Source organism: Rhyacophila brunnea, unplaced genomic scaffold (assembly GCF_057557595.1).
Source record: "Rhyacophila brunnea isolate RB1 unplaced genomic scaffold, BYU_Rbru_1.0 scaffold_21, whole genome shotgun sequence".
In the NCBI taxonomy this organism is placed as follows: domain Eukaryota; kingdom Metazoa; phylum Arthropoda; class Insecta; order Trichoptera; family Rhyacophilidae; genus Rhyacophila; species Rhyacophila brunnea.
The window spans coordinates 6,784,995-6,808,140 of NW_028232871.1; the positions used below are offsets into that span (position 1 = coordinate 6,784,995).

Genomic DNA, 23,146 nt, shown 5'->3' on the forward strand with positions numbered 1-23,146 from the left:
ATTCTTCGACTAGCTCTTAATTATCTTAAAATAATACAATACTAAACTATAATATTATACTGTATAATAAATTCGCTGCCTAGGCAACGGAACAATTCTAAACTATAATATTATACTGTATAATAGTCACGATTAGAGTATCATATTGTGGCTTAATGGTAGTGCGTTCGGCTGATAACCGAAAAATCAAGAAAAAAGACCGTCTATTGGAACGCCGTTGGTTTATTACCGTTATTCTTTATTTTATACAGTTTATTATTACTAAATTATATAATTATTTATGGTTGTTTTTATTTTGAACGTAACAACTGCCACTATGACGTTCAATAGTGTGTTTACGTAAGGAATCGCAAATGGCCGACAAAAAAAAATTCGCTGCCTAGGCAACGGAACAATTATAAACTATAATGTTATACTGTATAATCGTCATGATTTGAGTATCATATTGTGGCTTAATGGTAGTGCGTTCGGCTGATAACCGAACAATCGGTGGTTCCAATCCAATTGAGTGCGTTTATTTTTGTGTGAAAAAATAAATTTTGTGTTACATGTCAAATGTAAATACGCCAAAAATACACTCTGATCTGATTTTCCAAACGCGCCTAAAGATGTATAGCTTCAAAAGAATATACTATAAAATAGGCTACATATACTCCGAAAGGACAAAGTGATGGTCGTCGCAAGAACTCTTTCTAACGTCGATGACCGGTGAGGGGGCGTAGAGAATCGTGTTCTCTGAAGGAAGCTATGGCCCGAATTCTGGTGTAGCGCCAATGACATTAATATGGACGAAGCATCTAGAAAATAAAATGACACTCACTTTGTGTCGGGTCTGCCGGATGGCGAAATTCATATTTTAATATCGGTATCCTACGTTCAAATGAACATTCTGCTTGCAAGCGGTCTGGCGACACCGCTGGGTCTGCCCATACAAATTTTCTGACTGTCAGGTTTCGACTCCACCGTTATTATTGTGTTACAAAATGCCAATGTGCCCAGTTAAAAATTGTAAAAAAAATCTACTAAACACTCCAAGAAAGATGGGATATCACTTTGCATGTGTTAGTATTATTTATTATTTATAAAATGCCATTTTAAGATATTGATGAATGTTTATTCAATGCAATTGAATGACAGGAACCATTGGACAGTCAGTGGCCTGTGATTCGCTGGGCGCACTTGCGTCTAATCTCCGAGAAGTCGTAAGTAACCGAGAATCTGTTTCTAACGCAATGAGTCATGACACTAATACGCCATTACAATAAAGGTTATATTACTATAAATTCTCGAAGCTTGTATCGCATAATGGAAACGGATACGTCATATGGTCACGTGACATCTACCTATACATCTGTGAATGACTTTCATGCACAATTTCTCGTGCGCTCCGGGTATGAAGTGAGTCGTCCATTTAATATGTCATTGTGTAGCGCTATCAAAAAACGATGAAGAACAATTTATTATACCAACATAAAGTTGAAAGTGTCAAAAGCGACACACGTGCAGCGTTGCCAAGATATCGTTTTTCTTGCCTGATTTAGCATTTTTCGATAATCATCTATCTAGCTTGCAAAAAAAACGCATCTAGTTTGTGGCGTTTTTATTAGTATTTTTTGATGCCTAAAAACTTTAGAATTCGATTTTGAACGAAATTTTATAAATTTCTGGGTGAAAAATTAGAGTTGTATAATTTTTTGGTACTCGTATTTTGAGAAAATCTAGCATTTTTTCTATGAATATCTAGAATATATTCATGAATGACAGTTGGCAACACTGTCTTTCCTAAAATCAATCCTTATGGAATAATTAATATTCAATAAATTCTTAAATTTTAAATATAAAATTAATCTGAATTCAGAGAATTCTGTTGTTTTTATATCATACTATATAATAATATATAAGTAGAATAATTTAATTACATGTTTGTAGGTATGGGTATTCATTGGTAATAATATAACATAGAGATTGAGATGCTGGGAATGGTACACTAGTGACATACCGCGTTGATTAATTCCATACAATTAAGATGACCGCATTGCGAACACCTTTGTGTGTAGGCATAGTACGGGTGAGATTGGATACATAAATCATCGGGCATGTCCCATTACAATTTCCTATTATAGGCCATCTACCTCATCATATCATAATAGATACCATTCTAGGGGCTGAAACACACTGTACGACCCGGAATAATTCAGTAGCCACAACTATATCACTCACTTATTTTTTTTCTTATTGGGTACACTATATAAAAAATAAACTTGGTAGTAACATATCCTTTTATATGACGACACCCCACCCTCTTTAATCATACTTTTCTCATGCACATACGTTGTATAATGAGATAAATAATAATACTAATAATATGTATTTCGTTATACCAGAGCGCGACGCCGGAAACTTTGAACTGCGTCGACCTCCATGTTGCAGCAGTTAGACGCGTTCTAAATATGTAATTCAAAGCTCTTCTCTGCACACGCGTAGTGCAAACTCAATATTGTATACCATTTTTGTAATTTTTATATAGTCATGGATAGTATTCATACATCATTGAATAAATAAGTCTGGAACTCATCCATAATTCATACCATCATCAGCCGGGGTTAATCCACTGCTGGATGAAGGCCTCCCCAAGCTTCTTCCAACTCTCTCGGTCTTGTCCCGTTTGCTGCTACGTATTTCCGCCGAACTTTACCCAGTTCGTCAATCCAGCGGCTTTAAGGGCGACCCTGTGGCCGTTTCGTGCCCCTTGGGTACCACTGAATGACGGCGTTTGTCCAGCGGCCGTCCTTTTGGCGAGCAATGTGCCCCGCTCATCTCCATTTCAGCTGTTTGGCAACGTCTATTACATCGCGTACTTCTGTCTGCTTCTTAACCCATTCGTTTCTCTTACGGTCCTTTTGCGTGATGCCCAACATACACCTCTACATGCCTCGCTGTGCGACTCTTAGCCTTTGGACATCTCTCGTGTTGAGGGTCCACATCTCGCAGCCATACGTGAGCACGGATAGCACACATTGGTTAAACACCCTACGCTTAAGACACAATGGTAGGTCACTCTTGAAGATACTATTCAGAAGTCCGAAAGCACTCCATCTCAGCTTTGTTCTTCGAGCAATTTCATCTTGCATGCTTCCGTCTATAGACACCTGCTGTCCAAGATAGACGTAGCTGCTGACTTGCTCGAGTTGGGTGCCATTAATACAGATAATCGCAGGGTCCGAAAAACAGTTCCTCATCACTTTTGTCTTTAAGACGTTTATCTTTAGGCCGACCGTTTGACTGACATCCGCGAGTTCTTGCATTCTACCTTGGAGGCCTTTCGGGTCTTGTGAAAGTATAACAATATCATCTGCAAATCGCAGGTGACTGAGGTGCTCCCATTAATTGGAACGCCTTTTTCCTCCCAATCAAGTTTCCTAAATAAGTCCTCAAGAGTAGCGGTGAATGGTTTAGGTGAAATGGTATCACCTATAATTCATATATCTAGCTATATTTAAGGTTGGATTATAGTTAGAGTTGTTTGATTGTTTTGGGGATAGACTGATAGCCCGAAATAGCTGCCGGAATCAATAAATAGTGAAATGTTTATCACTATTAACTAACAATTTTTTTTTATCATGTTCGATCCTAAAAAGATCATAATATGGGACTCCACAGAGTGGAGTTATTTTGATGACTATAGAATATACGCATTTAAAATGTTTTTTGCATGCGGCGCTGTAACTCTGCTGACAAAGCATTGGGCCTGTTCTATTAACACAAAGATAATTTAAATGTTGCCAGTAGTACTGTAAGCGGTAGCCGAGTTAATTGTTTACAATGTTGTATGTCTGAGCTATCAAATATTGTTAGAACCAATGACATTAATATGGACGAATCATCTAGAAAATAAAATTACACTCACTTTGTGTCGGGTCTGCCAGATGGCGAAATTCATATTTTAATATCGGTATCCTACGCTCAAATGAACATTCTGCTTGCAAGCGATCTGGCGATACCGCTGGGTCTGCCCATACAAAATTTCTGACTGTCAGGTTTCGACTCCACCGTTATTATTGTGTTACAAAATGCCAATGTGCCCAGTTAAAAATTGTAAAAAAAATCTACTAAATACTCCAAGAAAGATGGGATATCACTTTTCATGTGTTAGTATTATTTATTATTTATAAAATGCCATTTTAAGATAATGTTTATTCAATGCAATTGAATGACAGAAACCATTGGACAGTCGCCTGTGATGCGCTGGGCTCACTTGCGTCTAATCTCCGAGAAGTCGTAAGTAACCGAGAATCTGTTTCTAACGCAATGAGTCATGACACTAATACGCCATTACAATAAAGATTATATTACTATAAATTCTCGAAGCTTGTATCGCATAATGGAAATGGATACGTCATATGGTCACGTGACATCTACCTATAAATCTGTGAATGACTTTCATGCACAATTTCTCGTGCGCGCCGGTATGAAGTGAGTTGTCCATTTAATATGTCATTGGTTAGAACCAAGACAATATTTTTTTTATTAGGAATAGGTATATCAATTATTAGTGTACAGTTAATTAGTTAAAATTGAACAAACTACCATTAGATAATTTCATATGTATCTTTAATGGCAGGTTAATAACGATATTAATTATTCAGGTGTTTATTGTTTTTCAATAGTTTACGGAAATTTCCTTCCTACCTGCTGATTGTTTGTATAGATTTCGTCTAATTGTAGGTAGTTATGTACATCGTTTTTCTGATAAGCTTTGTAAACACAATTAAAAACATTTCCGTAAATACAGAGTGAGCGAGTTCCAGTTAAATGATATATACATTGTTGTAATTAAAAATATGAGCAATGTATTCGTATGGTAGTCATTGCCAAAAGCGAGCGATTCGTGGTATGGTTTAAAAAAGGTAATTATTGTATAATGCTCGGTAATGAAGAATTTCGAGCTTTGTGTAGAGTTTGTAAGAAAGATATATAATATGTCATTAAGAAACTTCTATCATCTTAAGAATCAACATTTCGTGATTACATGAAATATATTAATATCACAATAATATTATTGTTTTGTAAAGAATAAAGCCATATTTTGGTACATATAATTATATATATGTCTGTTTTATCATGTACTGTGAACCTGTCGTCGCTGTAGGATTGGTTTCCCGAATAGACCAAATGTTCAGGAGACGAAAAACAAATTTCATAATCATATATTTAAATACATGGAGATATTTAAATTGTTGTTTTTACAGCATATAAATGATGTATTTATTACCATTACTAAGTAATTTAAATAAAAGGATGGTTCTGGTTCATTTAGATACAAAAAAACATTCTGCATTAAAAGGTCGATTTCGACAAAAACGGATATTTGGCAAACCAATCCTATAGCGACACTGTGTCCGGAAATTTCTACGTGTGTAGTTCGCCGTATCACACTTCACCGTGAAATGTTGTAGGTATCGGAAATATAATATGGTTCTATATTAAAGACCGTCCATCCTCTTTGTATCATAAAGTACTAAGATAAAATTCATATCTAAATAAAACACGGTTCTTGTCGTTTTTTTTTTATTTTTTAGAATTATTAATAACCATGTCCTCGATTTTTCGTACAAGCTGGTTGTTAGTAATTTTGAATAATCACAAACACAATGTCCTGACCGGGAATCGAACCCAGAACTCTCGGATGGAAAACAAACGCCTTACGCACTACACCCTACTACGAGAGCCGCCTTCGGTTTACAGGAAGCCAGCGGCAAACAAATTTTGAAAATAGCCGATATACTGGATTATTTGATAGGTTGGGTTAGGTGAGGTTTTCATTCTTGAATGAGCATTATTGTCTGCAATGCTCTATGAACAAAGCGTATTTTTTTTCATCTCGGTGCTATAGAGATGACCGTATATAATACCGTCATTTCTTTCCGATAAGAAAGCTCACGGTTAACTGTGCTACGGTGAAATGTAATACGTACAATTTACATGTAACCCAGTGGACCACGGAGATATGAGTTTCTGTAATTACTTCTCGGTTGTCAGTATATTGTCATTGAAATTTGAGTCACTATGATTTGGGATCATTCTTTAAACCTCTATTGACTGATAGGAATCTTCTGAACCACCATTTTTTTTTAAATTATTAATAACCATGTCCTTGCTTTTTCATACAAGGTGGTTGTTAGTATTTTGAACAATCACAAACACCCAGGCTTTGAGAAAAACACATAAACTTTTGTTGTCCTCACCGGGATCGAACCCAGAACTCTCGGGCGGAAGGCCAGCGCATTACCCACTGCACCACGAGAGCCGCCTCTGAACCACCATTAACTTCTCTTTGTACTTGTTAATATTAGTATTCTCTCCCTAATTTAAAATAAAAACAATATTCTATGTCGAGTGTGCCCTTCGTCAGTTTTTAAGGCTGTGATATTTTACACTTAAAAATGCATAAAAAATAAGTTAATTAAAGTATGTAGGCATTTATTACATATATATAATATATATTCTTATGAAAACGTTTACTCCGGTATATACGGTCACACATTGAACTAAACTAACAGCAGTGGCAAAGGGTAGAGGTAGGCTATTAAGATCGGCCATAAATGGTGCACATTAAACTTTGTCAGTCATACGTATTGGTTTTCATTGAAATAAGACTACAATTTACAGACGGTGTTGGTTAGTTTTTAAAATTTAATTAAATCGCAAAACCAAGCCATAATAAATAATAGTCAAAAAATACGCGTCTATCTATAAATTATCTAAAATTATGCCATTCAATAATATAACTCTTTGAATATTTTATGGATAGAATAATACTTTTTATCCATTATAGTTTGATTTAGGCAGGGCTAAATGAATTTAAAAAATGAACCAACAATATGTGTAATATTATGTATTCATAATCTAACGAAAAAAAATAAGTATCAATGAAAAAGTGTGCACAATTTTGTCCTATCACCCAAAATATGCCAAAACTGTTATGGTTTGGTTGAGGCAGGGTTTAATTGAATATAAAAACAAAGACGTTTGACTAACAAAGCGTAATGTGCACTATTTATGGCGGATCTTTACAGCCTACCTCCACCCTTTGCTACTGACTATCAGTGCTTAAGGCTATACCTCAGTTGAGGCATGGTCTAAAAAGATCGTGGCTAGGCGACGCGCGGATTGGGGGTCGCGGGTGCAAATGACGCATGCCGACCGAAATATATTATGTCATATAAATCCAACATGCGTCCATGTAATGTTCTGTTTATTGTTCTATTAGTAACAATAATAATATATCCATTGACATGTTTTTTTTTTAAAGTAAATGGGTAACGTTTTTAGTCATCTTTACATAATTTAAGAATTAATACCCCCGTCGCCATCACGAAAAAAAATGACGTATTTACACCTCGATGTTCGTTCTCCGAATGCCAGCGAGTCTAAAATTTCGTCGCACCTATAGTTGAAAATTATTTGCCCTTTCACTGATGTATCGTCTTAGCAATGATGGACTTATTTACTGTTTGCTTATTGAATATCATAATATTAATGAAATACGTTGTATTGTGTATCTAACTCATATCAAGTAAATAACATTTATTTTAATAAAATTCATTTGTTTTATATTATATATACGAGGGTGGGTCAATAAGTCCTTAGAAAAGCCGACAGGTGGCGCGACTAGTACTGTAAGCGGTTTGTTTTCATGCAGCGGCACTACCGATTCAGTATGCTGCGAAGTTTCAATCAGATTGGTCGGGTTGTTGTGTGTTTCTCGTACATGGAAAATGGAAAAATGAAAAATGGAGAAAATTGAGTTTAGAGCTGTTATTAAACATTTTAATATAAAAGGGTTAACAGCAAAGGAAATAAAAAATGAGTTGGATTTAGTTTACGGCATATCTGCTCCTTCACTTGCAACTATTTATAACTGGTTAAATGAATTTAAACGTGGTCGTACATCAACAAAGGATGAACCACGCTCAGGACGTCCTGTAGAGGTGACTACACCAGAAATGATCAATAAAATCCACGAAATGGTGTTAAGTGACCGAAGATTAAAGTTGAGTGAGATAATTGAGGTTACAGGGATCTCAAAAGGTAGCGTCATTTCTATTTAATTTGACAAATTGGGCATGAAAAATATTTCTGCAAGATGGGTGCCGCGTTTGCTCACAGTCGACAATAAACGCAATAGGGTGGTGGCCTCTAAAGCCCTGTTGTCGCTCATGCAACGCAATCCGGATGAATTTTTTCATCGCTTTGTGACTGTAGATGAAACATGGATACACCACTATACTCCCGAGACGAAAGAACAGTCAAAGCAGTGGATTGCGAAGGCAAACCATGTCCAAAGAAGGCGAAAACCGTAAAATCAGCTGGTAAGGTTATGGCTACTGTATTTTGGGATGCACGTGAAATTATTTTCGTTGACTATTTGGAAAAAGGAAAAACAATAACAGGGGATTATTATGCATCTTTACTGGACCAGCTAAAAAACAAAATTGAAGAAAAACGGCCTCATTTAAACAGGAAAAAAATCCTCTTTCATCAGGACAATGCCCGTGTTTACACATGTTTACGATCAATGGCTAAAATTGAAGAATTGAAGTTCGAATTGGTCGACCACCCACCGTATTCGCCAGATTTAGCCCCCAGTGACTTTTTCCTTTTCCCAAACTTAAAAAAATGGCTAAGTGGACAACGTTTTTTTTTCAATGAAGAAGTCATCGATCGGACAAATGCTTATTTTGAGGACCTTCCGAAAATTTATTTTTCTGACGGTTTAAAAAAAATTGAGAAACGTCTAACCAAGTGTATTGAGCTCCAAGGAGATTATATTGAGAAATAAAAAAAAAAATACAAAAATAAAAACTGTTTTAATGCTTTTTTCTAAGGAATTATTGACCCACCCTCGTATTTTAAATTTATGTTATATCTTCTGTAACTTTTGAAATTTTACTACGAAACATAGTTCCAGGATTTTCCATCAATCAAATTTGGAATCAGGTAGTTTGTAAATAGACCTTGTAGACATCAGCAAAATATTTCCAAATACTATTATGCCGTATTATTTACCATTAACGAATTCCGAGCACAGTTCAATGCCTTCGAGATTTTGTTTATATGTTGACAGGCTTTGTGAAAACTATGTTAAGTGATTTATCTAATAGGCATACAAATTACTTGTTTCCATAGCCATATATTCAAAACTAGCTTCTACTGTATCAGTCGAAAAACACATTTATAACTATTTCAACGGCCTACGAGATTATTCTTCTTAAATTAAACATCGAAAACATGTTTTGGTTCATGAGTTAATTATTAACAAATGATACGACGTAATGAATTCATTGTTTATCACAATATATAACATTGATTATTCAGGTGAATTACCTTAATACAGTTTCTCAGAAACCACTGTAAGACGCAAACATAATATTTATTTTATGTAACAAAACAATATCCGGGATTTCATAAAAAATATCACCAAAATACTAATTATTTCCACGTATTAATTATATATGCTATAATGTTGACATATTTATTTATTTAGAAAGAAAAATATTATGGCATTACAGAGATTAGCCTATACATAATAAAATATATAAGATATAAAAATGATTTAATTACAAATAACAACCAATATAATAATAAAGTAGAAAAGAAAGTATATTGTAAAAATTAAAGGAAATGATAAAAACAATTACAAATTTAACACATCCACGAATTTTATATAGTTTAAAAGAAATCAACATTTATGGTGCCATCAAAGAGGTTAATTGCACGATACACTGCATCATGAAACATCAAATCCGTCCTGCGATGGAGTATCATGAACATAAAAATTAATATTTGTCAGTATAGACGGATTGTAAATGAACCCAACCCAATAAGAAGTAAAAAATGCTTTAAAATAGCAATCATTCTTTGGGTGGACAATGATTGCAATGATAGCATACCCAGAAGAAAACGAGTCGGAAAATTCTTTTTCTTATAATTTTTATAAGGAAATTTAATTAAATTAAATAGAGAATTATATTGTGGACTCATCCAACTTCATTGTGTGGATGGACCTGCTAGAATTCCAAATAATGCTAGCATATTCGAGAATACTTAACACAAATGATATAATATGTACGTAGCACTCGGAAATTTAAAAAAATGATCTTGAAATCCTCATAACATAACCAATCATTTTGCTAGATGTTAAGAATATGCTGATTGAAAGTGAACTTTGGATCATACAACACACCCAAATCTTTTATATCTATATATTGAAATATTTTTTTCTATTTATTGCAGCGGTCGAAATGAACCAGAGCGCACCGGAACGCAGTACCGATTCATGAACATCTCATGGCTAGAGTTGGGTATTTCCCGAGAAAATCTCAATCTCGAGATTCTGGATTTCCCGAAATGATGAAATTTTAAATACTCGAGATTCGGGATTTCCAGAAAAGAATTCTCCCGTTTCGTTTTTTATTCATCTCTAGCACTGATTTGTTGCACCCGCTGTGAAGTAGTGGACTTAGCGTAGGCTAAAATGTATCAATAACTTGATATACACCACATTCAAAAAATATTTTATGACAGTGTTTTATCATGAGGTATGAGTGCTATCCAAAAAACGTCAGCTTGGAATCCGCATATGTATGGCGGAGCTGTATTCAGCCAACTTAGAGTCACTTGGAGGTTAAGGCTGTATTTTGTGAGGACCAAATGTGCGTGCTACCTGTATGGCTTTGAGACATGGCGTCTTACTAAGCTTGAAATGTCTCGACTTTTGAGCTTTCAGAATCGATGTTTCGGCCGAATTTTATGGGTTCATTGGTAAGACCGCATTACAAACACTCGAGTCCGCGAGCGGACACAGCAGCCCTCGGTGATTGAGGTAATCGCGAAGAGACGCTTTACGTGGCTGGAACATGTGTTCCGGATGCCGCCAGAGAGTGCGCCACATCGTACTCTTGTGGCTCAGCCTTAAGGCCATACCTCAGTTGAGACACGGTCTAAAAAGATCGTCGCTAGGCGATACGCGGATTGCGGGTCGCGGGTGCAAATGTGGCATGTCAAACCAAATATAATTTGTCTTATAAATCCAACATGTGTCCATTTAATGTTCTGTTTATTGTTTTATCAGTAACAATAATAATATATTCATTGACATGTTTTCTTTTTAAAGTAAATGGGTAACGTTTTAAATCATCTTTACACGATTTAAGAATTATTAAGGCCGTCGCCATCACGAAGCAAAATGACGTGTTTCCAGCTCTACATTCTCTTTCCGAATGGGAGCGAGTGCAAAATTTCGTCGCGCCTATGGTTGAAAATTATTTGCCGTTTCACTGATGAATCACCTTAAGGGTTTTGTCGCCGTGACCGACCCTTTCTCAACCTAAAGCGGTGCTACAAAAGTGAATTACGCACTGCATGTCTGGCATAGCGGGAGGCGCAAGAGTTGGCGATGGACCGAGGGAAGTGGCGCAAACTTGTGGTGTCAAAAATGAAAAAGGAAGAATGAGTGCAATCATTATTAAAATAATTATCGTTTGAGTTTTTGTACCTAATTGTAATTATTATTGCCAACGTCATGAGGTAGATATTTGTCATGAATTATTGTCATCGAATAAATCCTGAATTTTGTCCTGAATCCTGAGTCCTGAATCTTGAATAATGTTTTCAAAAGTGTCCTCCCCTTGTATCGAAAACGCAAAGTCTTCAACCGGTGTGGACAGGTCCAGAATCACATGCGTACAACACACACACCATCAGTAAAAGATAAATTCAGAAACTTAAAGATGTTTAGTGTGGTATGAAGAGGTGCATGTTTGGTATAACGCATAAGGACAAATAAATGTAAGCTCTATAATATAGTTGCGTAAAACATCAAATATAAATGAGATGGAGACATAACTAGATAAATAAAGTAATCCGGTAGTACCGAACAGGTAGAAAACCAAAAAGGTTTGATTAAATAATTAATGGTACGTTGCATCACAGCGCATAAAACATAGACAAATGTAATCTATCTGTAAAGATCTTCATCTAATTTATATTTATTTTTATATTTTATATTTCTAGTCTAATAAAACGTTACCCGAATGAAGGCACAAAATCTTTGAAAGGCATAAAATTATTTAAATTTTAGAAGAATTTTATAGTATCTCTTCTTTTTATAGTATCCCGGGTAGAGGAAGAAGTCGCAAATACGGCCTCCTTAGTAATAGGAATATGACCAAGTTAATGGTTGTTGATAGACAATTGATGCTTTTGAGATGTGGTGTTTTGGGTAGCCTCCAAGGAAGGCGAAGCTTCTGAAGAGCGTCTGCGCGATGGAGCGACCAAGTGAAAGAGCTGACTAGGGGCACCATCAATTCTGCACTGAGAGAAGCGGAAGATCGAGAAGGATGGAAAGTCTTGGTCGCTCAAAGGATAGCGAAGATATTTTAATGTGGTCACGATCCTCAGCCATGAGTGCACGACCAAGAAGAGATAGTATCTCTTAGTCCTAAGAAAAGAATTTAGCTGTGTAAGCAGGTACATATTGTATAATAAAATATAAATATATTCATAATAAAAGTCAAAAATATAAAACATCTGGAAACTTTTTGACCACACCGACACTTTCTTTTTTGTGCTCCAGGTAACTAGCGGTCTGTAATGTAGGAAACCTTGACCTTCGATAACAGCTGTTATTCAATAAACCTATTATTACAACTGGTGAAGGTAAATGAAAACACGTCACATACTGACATAGAAAGAAGTAAACCGGTTATCTTAGTTATAGGTACACTAGAATATAGGGTTTTACTCATACTAGTTTAGTACACTGTGATATAACACTGATGGTAGGCTTATTGTATTGATAAGCGTTTGAAATACGATGTCACCAACATTATAGTACAGCTTTAAGCTACTTAATTATGGTATCTTGTTTTAGAGTGTAAAATTTAGACCTTTGCGAAAATGAGCCTCAGTTATCTTTCCATCATTTGAAGAGTCAAGAAGACGGCAATCAGTAGGTCTTCCGTATATCACGTATACCTAATCATAGTTTAGTTCATTGCTTTCATGTGTGCATTCCAGAACTTTCTTCATAGAACTTCCCTTCTAACCAAATCATAAAATTATTCGGATTCGTTTATTTTACACGACGTGATCTGTTAAGGTTTGCCAGTGACCCATTTATGTGTCCTCATTTATAGGCTCATTTTCAGCAACAGTTTTAAGTATATAATATAATATCTGTTTCAAATGGTTCAAGGCAGACGAAATTTTTGTACCTACTTCTATGTAACTTTTGGAGCTCTAGTCTGTATGAACGACGTTGAAATGCGGTGGCAAAAAACTACTTCAATGTAGGCGCAAAAATTGCATAATATGCTTTGCTTTTTGATAAGTAGTGTTTGGCAACACGCACCTCAGTTCTAACTTAGAGCGCGATGCTCAATTTGTACTTACCATAAAATAACAGTAAAAATTGTAAGTGGCCGAAATCCATCTGTTAACTATAGATTATAGAGATAAGGAATCCTTAACCATAGACTACTTTTGTTATGAACTCGCCCCCTTGCCCCCCTTCCGTATTGCCATTTACCACTGACAGCTGCTGTCAAAATAAATTGACGTGTCTTTAAAACGGCCAATACACTCAAATTCATTTAACAATTGATGTCAATATGGGTATTGAACAACTATTAAATATCCGTGACATTTAATACGACCTTTACTTTCTTGATTCTGTAGTTAGTAAAACCGATTATCGAATTGAAATGTCAGTGTCAATGAATTATGAATTAACTTTTCTTATTCAGATTTAGATATTTATGTAATATTAAACCAATAGATAGGTAGTTGAAATATATAAGTACTTAGTTACCTACACACCAACACGGTAATATTAGTTGTAATCACTCTATATAATTATTCACATCATGGCATATATTTGTAATAATTGTAAATGACAAAATCTGACATTTCAACGGCAAGTGTTACCGTATCGGGAAAAACATGGTCAAAAAATAACTTATATTATTCACTAATTGCGGAGACATTTAATCATTTTTATTAAATATTAATTGTGTATTTATAGTTATTGAATTTATTTTCTATATTTTTTATATTTTTGTCATCGTTTAACAATTACAAAATAATTTACCTAAATTATGAAAAAGAGAATTTTTATATATGGTAATATTTTCAATAGAAAAACAGAACGAAGCTATTGCAGATTTGGTGGACCATAGACAACTCGATCATAACTATGAAAGGCTTTCTGGATAGTGTTTTGTTGTAATTTTGTTGTAATTATGACAGACGATTGTGCATAGGGCTCATAGTATTACTATTGAGTGCATCAAATTTCTAGATAGAATCTAAATATATGTAATGTTGATAAACAGGAAATGGACGGATCGGCGCCACCAACGAAGGGATAACTGGATGAAGGACATTTGGGCGCCACTGAAATGAAAATAATCACGTATGTTAAAACTTGAACTAGTAAGGCCTTGTCCAGATGGCGCGATTTGACTCGCGCGTAACAAGTCGCGGGTTATCCAGGTACAAGTGATCTAATTGAGCCATCCACACATACACTCGTGGGGTTTCTCGCGCGACAATCGCAAGCTGCCGCGAGACTCTAGATAACGTAACGTTTATGGCTATTCCAAAATAAATTACGTCACCTAGCTTGTAGACTCCCAAGAATACATCTTGTAAATTATCACGACACACAAAATATCAAAGGAACTGTGTATCACAATTTTGGGTTTTCTTGTTGCACTCGTATTTCTTGTTTCTGCACTCTCATGCCAAGTCAAAAAAAATGCCTAGCTTGTTCACTGCCAAATAAAACGCGCTATATGGGCGTAGCACATTTTTGGTACTCAAGCGTAAAGCGCGGTGGGACACGCGTCATCTGGACAAGGATTTCTGAGTTGACATAATGTGCACGTATGGAGACTATAGGTACACATTTGTGACAATTAAATGAATCGTTTTCCATTCACGGAAAGATAGAAACTAGGTTATGATATAAGTAACAGAAAATCATAATTCAGACATTCAAGTGTACTCCATATTAGTATGTAAGACATGCGAGTAATCACGACAAAAAAATATGCTAAAATCAAAATCGAAACGTCGGATCATATTGTGTCGAAGTATTTGAGTTGCCTAGAGTCACTCACATATAATTCCAAAAATTGTGTTTTGATATAATCAAAAAAAACCATCAGAGCACTGTTTTTTGTTATTTGAAGAATAGTATTAAACTCCCTTAAAACACTTAAAAGTCTTCAAAGACGTAAATATTTGGGGAGCCTTGGATTTTTTTATGATTTCGAGGGCCGAGGTATGAAAAAGTTTGAGAAGCACTGCTCTAGGCGACTCATTTATACTTTTTGACGCCCCCATCGTATTGTCCAATATATTATTACAATACTACGTAACAAACTTGATTTTAGGTGCTATTTATGAGGATCGGTTGTGGGTCAGTGAAAGTAAGTTTTATAATAATAATATACATTTTTTTGTAAACTAGAGCGTGTGTGAATGTAGATCTATAGAACTTATGAGTCTAGCTTTTTATCAAATACGTGCGATACAGTTTGTCTACAAAATAATATTAATATGTAGTTGATAACATAATCTCACCGTGTGTCTTGTGACAAGGAATGCGGTCTTCAATACAGGGTATTCATAAATAGTTTCATTATAATATATCGCAACAATCATTCATAGCTACTATACTTTTATATTTCAATCGGTAAAATTACATAGTACTTTGGAGAATAGTGTCATATTATTCAAAGTAACTATTTAGATTTTTTTACTTAATTTAATTTGTTATAAATATATAACTATTGTAAAGTTGAATTATTAAACATAAATGATTTGAAAACACATAATATAACTAACTACTCGTTTTTTTTTTAAAAAAATAATACGAAGCCTAGAGTGTATAGCCCCCACGCTAGGATCTTTGGCGGGCCCTCCTACCTATCCCCAAGGTTAAAGCCAGTGTCATACTTTTTTAACTTTTGTATTTTTTTTAATATATCCACTTCAATTATGAAGTTATTAAGTATTGACACACAATAATCAAAATTTGAATCACCCAACCACATATATTAACATGTTAATAATGGTATAGTAAATTAGCGACGCAGGCAACTTTTTTATTATTCGAGCAAATATATGATGTGCATGTTTTTCTCACTTATCCGGTCGACCCGCCATGCCGGGTCACCAGGCTAAAGCCCTGACACCCCCCCCCCCCTTGTGAGGGCCATGCTTGCGGGATTCAAATCCGCGTTCACTGGATTTAAAATTGGATGTAAAATTGTTTACTTATTAAAATTTACAACGTTTTTCTGTCACACTCAAAAATTTTTTTTTTTGGCTATTTTCCGTTAAAGACATGCTCAGCGTAGGTGAAACTGGAGCTTTTATGGTAATTTCAGAGCATAACCCTGGACATTCCTTAAATGTTGTAGATAAATAATTTATATAATTTTGAAGCCTTATTTTCCTTTATATTTATTTTAAACATTTAATGACTGCATAAAGTATTTTTATATAGTATTTATATAGTATTATTTATAGTATCTTTTTGAAATACGCTATTTCTATAGGCATTTCCCAGTGGCTAAGCTACAATATTCGGCCGTAGCCATAAATTATTGACAAACGATAAATAAAAAAGGGAGTCAGATCATGTTAACGCGCGCGTTTGAACATGTACATAAAAAAATATTTGTTTAAAAACGGTACATGTTCAAACACGCGCGTTACCATGATCTTACTCCCTACTTCTATATGATAAAATATATTTTTTATCGTAAATATGTCACTATATAATGTTAACATTGATTTTATTAATGGTTTTGTAAATGCGTTTAAAAATTAATAAACCTAAAAAATCTTAACACCACTTCACATGGACGAACTGAAATATGACTATATTCTAAAACATTAGAGTGAGAGGTTTAAAAGAATACTATTTTATGTAATACAAATACTTTATGCAGTCATCAAATATTTAAAATAAATATAAAGGATAATAAGGCTTCAAAATTATGTAAATAGATTATCTACAACGTTTAAGGAATGTCCATGGTTATGCTCTGAAAATACCATAAAAGCTCCATTTTGACCTACGCTGAGCATGTGGGCCGTTGACCTAGAGATTAAAAATTCGGTAAAACGGTGGTAATGCAGCAACAGAATGTATTTTAAAATAAAGTCTGGTACATGGGGTGTCTTTATACAACGTTATTAAAAAACAAATGACTTTTTTGTTAATGATACTATCGACCTGAAACCTTCACTAGTTACTTAATAAAATATATAGTAAAAATACATGTTGTGTTGGAAACACACTATACACTTAACGAGATAGAAACACATAAAATGAAACAGATAATTACCTAATAGTTAAACAAACAAAACTAAGTATTACACAGATGTTTTCAATGATATCTTATAATAATTTCTCCGAAAGAATTCTGGGCTTCAAATTAGTAGAAACATACATCTGTCATCTAGTGTACGTTAGACATAAAAATTGTCAAGTCAATCCTTCAAGTTAGGCTTCAATAAAAGTTAGTGAGTTTTACCCTATATAAATGTGAATGTGAATATACTTGTATATAAAATATTAATAATCTTAAAAAAAATAAAATAAAAATAGTTTTATGAAGTGGGATTCGAACTCACGTAATTCACTATTCAGGCGATAAATCGTATTATTTAAGCTATCGACTGGTCCATGAATTATTTTAATTAAATTTAATAACACTTATGTATGAGTAGTCGTTGAATGCCCATGATTTCAATTGGTGGTTCGCGGGTTCTAACCATATTGTGTATAAAAATTTCCCATATTACTTTTTCAATGTGTGTTATATCTACAGAATAGATTGAGAGAATTATTGTTGTTATAAATATTTGCTGGCTATTCATTGAACTTGAGGAACATGTTCTGGATCAAAACACAAATTTGCCGATACGGGACTCGAATCCGTAGCTGATGGACTAAGAATTGGGATTCTGCAATTACTCTTAGCTCCAACTATTTATTGAAGTTAATAGTTCCTTAAGTACATTATGTACCAGTGGCGTGCGGTCCATATATGAGGCATCTAATTCCAAAAAGCGATAAGTCCACATTTGGTCAAAATCGAGAAAAAAATACGCACGTATTCTTTGTATAATTATGCACAATATGTATTGATCTATAAATTCCAAAACGCGAATAACCCTACGAAAAAAAATATGTCAAGTCTCGATTTATTACAAAAAGTCCGTGTTTCATATTATTTAAAGCTTGGTTGATTTTGCGCGTGATTAAGTCAACGAATAAGGGAACGTTCAATATTGAAAAGGGCGTCTCCCATGCTGTAGCATCTGGTGAACTCATGACAGTGCCACGGAAATATGTGCCTTATGCGGAGTAAATTAAAAAGTGAGGTACAAATAGCGCTACGTCCAATTTTATTTTGCCTATAATTATAACATTTAAGAGTTTATCCGCTGAAAGAAATTGCCTCACGTTAAAACAAATAATTGAAGCTTGAAACATAAAAACGTTGTTTCCCGAAAATATTGAATTGTGGACTTGTCGCTTTTTGTAATTAGACGCCTTATAATGTTGTAGATACGGAGCATCAACTGAAATAATCGATTACACGCTGTGTGCCTAATAATTTAATAGTAAATTTTACTTAATTTTTCTTAACTAAAGGTTCTATACTATCAATATTACGTAAATATTTTCAAAATATAGAAAAAATTACAACTATATTACTAGATCATAATTGAGTGATTCACAAGCATAGTGAATCAAGTCCATTCTGGTTATTTTTGAGTAAGCTAGGTTCAAACATAATATTTGAGTATTTCTATTTATGTAAGAGTATGATTGAAATTTTAAAGTGTTATTTTGAATACATTTAAGTAATTATGTAAGGGAAATAATACCCTTACAGAATAAAAAATACTCAAATATTATGTTTGAACCTAGCTTACTCAAAAACAACCAGAATGACTTTAGTTCACTACTATGCTTGTGAATCATTCAATTGTTCATCGGCTGCATGCCGAGATTTAATAAGGTACCTAGTTAAAAACCCGTAAACATAAACAGATAGTAACAGTATCTTTACGAAGTCACCGCATGTCACTAATAGTCACATATAAAAATGAATACACATAGTTCTATAGTATAAACTGCATGATTTTAATTCAAGTAAAATCATAATATTAATATTTATAACGGTAATATCTCATATGAAATATTTTGCAAAAATTGTGAAGCCTATTTTAAATTAATATACTCGTACATATGCCAGCAAACGATTTGTTTGAAGTTTGTAAATTCTTGACGTTACACAAAGTAAGTGCATATAAATTTGTTAGAATCATCGCCGCAAATATTGCTTTAAAATCAAATCGTCACCCTAATACTACAACTAGATAACTATTGATTTTCACTGTTTTTGAGATAGCTATCGAACATTACTCTACATTTCCTTCTCTACAGAATGATGAAACTAGGTAACTCAGAAGTTAATGGGAACTGTATTAATTTTGGGTTTGAAAATATTAGATAACTTTAAAACCATAAATGCATTAAATAAATAAAGTGATACAATATTTTTTCATATAATTGAACATTATGTTTCCAATTAGACAAGCACAATTTTCCATTTATATTTAAAATAATAATTATAACCTAGATTTATGTTAATCAATTAAATTTTAAATTTTATTTTCCTAACAATGACCAAATCATAGTTATAATATAGTTGTAGTATTGAGGTGACGAAATGTAATTTGAACAGTAGGTATACATCGTAATTGATTAAAACAAAACTTCGTTTGACAGTACGTCGCTACTTCCGATGAAACAGTAAATAAATTCCCCCAAATAAGGCCACACTTTTCTCTTCGTCAGTAATGATATGTTTTTATCCATGGTAGAATACAAAAAATATTATTTATTTCTGGCCAAATGCTAATCGGTCTGGATTAGAATTGATAATTAAAAATAAGTTATATTAAATACAACTACCTCTATCAACTGACACAATTAATACTATGTTTAATGAACATTTTTTTACCAACTGGTAACATTGTCTTATAATGACCATAATTTAGTTTTTGCTTCATTAAACATTTTGAAAACATTTAGAACAATAATTATTGTTATCTAAGATTGTTTACTCTCTGTAAATTACTGATAACATAATAATTTGTGATAGTGCAGAGAGAGAGAATGAGATTACTCATAATTCTTCAATATGTTCACAATAAAATTATAACAATGTAGGTACATAATTGTTATACCTAACATGATATAAAATTATTTATTATCAAAACTAAATATACGCAGTGACGTCCCTAAGCAAAGTGCCGCCCAGGCAGACATAATTAGAATGCCGCCCTTTTCATTTTTAATCTAAAATTGGTTTTATTGTACCTACCAGGGAACCAGCGAGTTCAGCGATGATTCACTTTGACACATATAATGCAATCGATTCACCTGATGATTTAATAAAGGGGCCTCAAAATATGCCAAACCAAATATGTAATACAACATTATTAATTTATTTGAAAAAAAATCCAGGTCATTATTCTTGTCGTTACGCTTAACGCGTTCAATCTATTCAATGCGTAGACAAAAAAGAGAGAGTGTTGAGATGTCTTGCACTACGTTACAGATAGATAAATCAAGAGAAATAATATGTAATATAAATATAACACCAAAATATTAAATGTTATTTGTATGTGATCAACCAGAGCGTCGTGTATCTATGTCACTAAACGCGCCATTGCTGAGCATACAACATTAATCTGTTCTGTGGTACCTGCCCAATTATTAGTGATTATATTATATTTTCGGCCATATTACTCTGCAATACATTATCATTATTACTGATTATTACTGACGAATAGAACATTTCCACGAAACCTACTCTCGGATCGTGGTAAGGTGAGGTACCTACGTGGCGAAGGATGGAGGTAAGCTCTTAAGTACCCACATAATTAGTTTAGTGCAAACTTAATTCTGTCAGTCAAACGTATTTGTTTTCATTAAACTACGATTACAATGTATATTTAGTGTTTGTCCGTTTTTTAAATTTAATTAATACCTGTATATCCAAGCCAAGGTAGATAATAGTTAAAAAAATATTCGTTTATCTATAAAATATCTAAAATTATGCCATTTAACCATATATATTTTACATTTTTTATAGATAGCAGAATATTTTTATCGATTATGTTTTAGTTTAGGTAGAGATTAATGAATTTAAAAAAAAACTAACCAACATATTATTTCAACGAAAACAAATAAATATGACTGAAAAAGTGTGCACTCATTTGTCGGATCGCCCATAGTATATCTAAACTAATATAGTTTGGTTGAGGCAGCGTTAAATTGCATTTCAAAAACTAACCATCACCATCTGCAAATTGTATTCTTATTTAAAGGAAAACAACTTAGTTTGACTGACAAAGTTTAGTGTGCACTATTTATGTCGAATCTTAACAGCCTACCTCCACCCTTTACCACTGCTACGTGGAAGTCCAAAGCACCTACCGGTTTGGAGGCACATTGCGATAAACCGCCATTAGGTATTACAATAAAACAAAATTTAAGCGGCTAAGATATTGCTTTAATTATTTTTAAACTCAGACTTTTTAACAAAATGACCGTGCTTACTCCCAAAAGTTGGGAATGGAACAACTGGGCGCCAGGACAATTGAGCGCCGCACTGTCGAATGAAATAAATATGTAGACGTTCGTTAGTTTAAACAGAAAGTAGACGAGGAATTTTTATCAGTTTTAATTCATTTTGCTCTTAATAATGTTATTGCGGATTGAGAATTATGATCATGACTGAAGCTTTATATACAAATAAACTCTCTTATCATTGGAGCTTAAACATAATATGCACAATTAAATCATTATCTACGTATGCATATTTAAATTCTTACCAAGTATAAAAATTAAATGATTATTTAAATATAAATAATAATATTAAATACTTATATATTTTAAAATTCCCTATAATTCACGAACGTCTATTTATTTTAAAACGTTTTTATTAGGTCGTATTCTTGTTTGTCCGGTGGTTGTTTATCCAGTACAAATCTTGCAATCGATTTTTTACTAACTTACTGACTAGCTAGACATTTGAAACTTTTAGAATATATCAGAACACGATGCCAATGTATTCTTTTATTACTTTTAGCCATCTTTAAGTAGAATTGAATTCATTTTCAGTTAATTCTGTTTTGTATGAAAAGTTATTTCGTAAGAAATTCGTAAAAAGTAAAACACTATTATTGGTTGCTAGGGGTCTGGGGTTCTAGCAACTAAATTATTAATATATACGTGCGTTACTATGGAGATCAATATGAAATGTCAAAATGACATTTCAGTATTTTATGTCTATTCAGTATTTCTATCAAGTACACATTTTTTTGATCGTTTGAGCTTGTCAAGTCAAGTTTATATGATTCAACAGAAAATTTAAAAAGGTTGTATATAAAAAGTTCTTTTTATCTTGTAATTATTTTTTATTTTATTATTATATTATTTACTCCTATAATCCTGTATTCCTTATTTGAAAATTTTTAACTCTTCCTTTATGTCATGTCGTGAACACTTTGACTTTTTTATTTGTCATGTTTATTATATGTAAAATAAATAAATTTGAATTAATAGGAAGGTTTTTTATTTATGTATTACATAGAAACACTTAGGGTGCACGTTGGTTGCCAGTTATATGTCAAAATGACATTTCAATATTTTTTCTATCAAGTACAAAATTTTTTGATCGTTTAAGCTGGTCAAGTCAAGTTTATATGATTCAACAGAAAATTTAAAAACGTTGTATATAAAAAGTTTTTTTTATCTTGTAATTATTCGAATTTAATTCGATTTCCGGCGCCGAATCGTCCTAGACCCCAAAAGTTTTAATATTCGTATTAATTTTTCACCCATGCATGCCCCCACGGGATGTCACTGAATATAATAATTAATTAATTAGATTTCTACCGGTTCGATCGTTTAGAATAGTTAATAGATTAAATAGAGCGTTTGTTATTCCAACGCGGTAGAATCTTCGTACCAACTGTT

General features: G+C 33.5%; 1 protein-coding gene across 1 annotated transcript in view; it reads left to right on the forward strand.

The window, feature by feature from the left end:
- Positions 1 to 17,496: 17,496 nt before the first annotated feature.
- The window catches only part of LOC147070646 (uncharacterized), a 63,590-nt gene continuing 57,940 nt past the window's right edge, over positions 17,497 to 23,146 (forward strand). The window contains exon 1 of the mRNA XM_085949162.1: positions 17,497 to 17,600. The gene's annotated coding sequence lies outside the window, so the exon portion shown is untranslated. The remainder of the gene's footprint in view (positions 17,601 to 23,146) is intronic.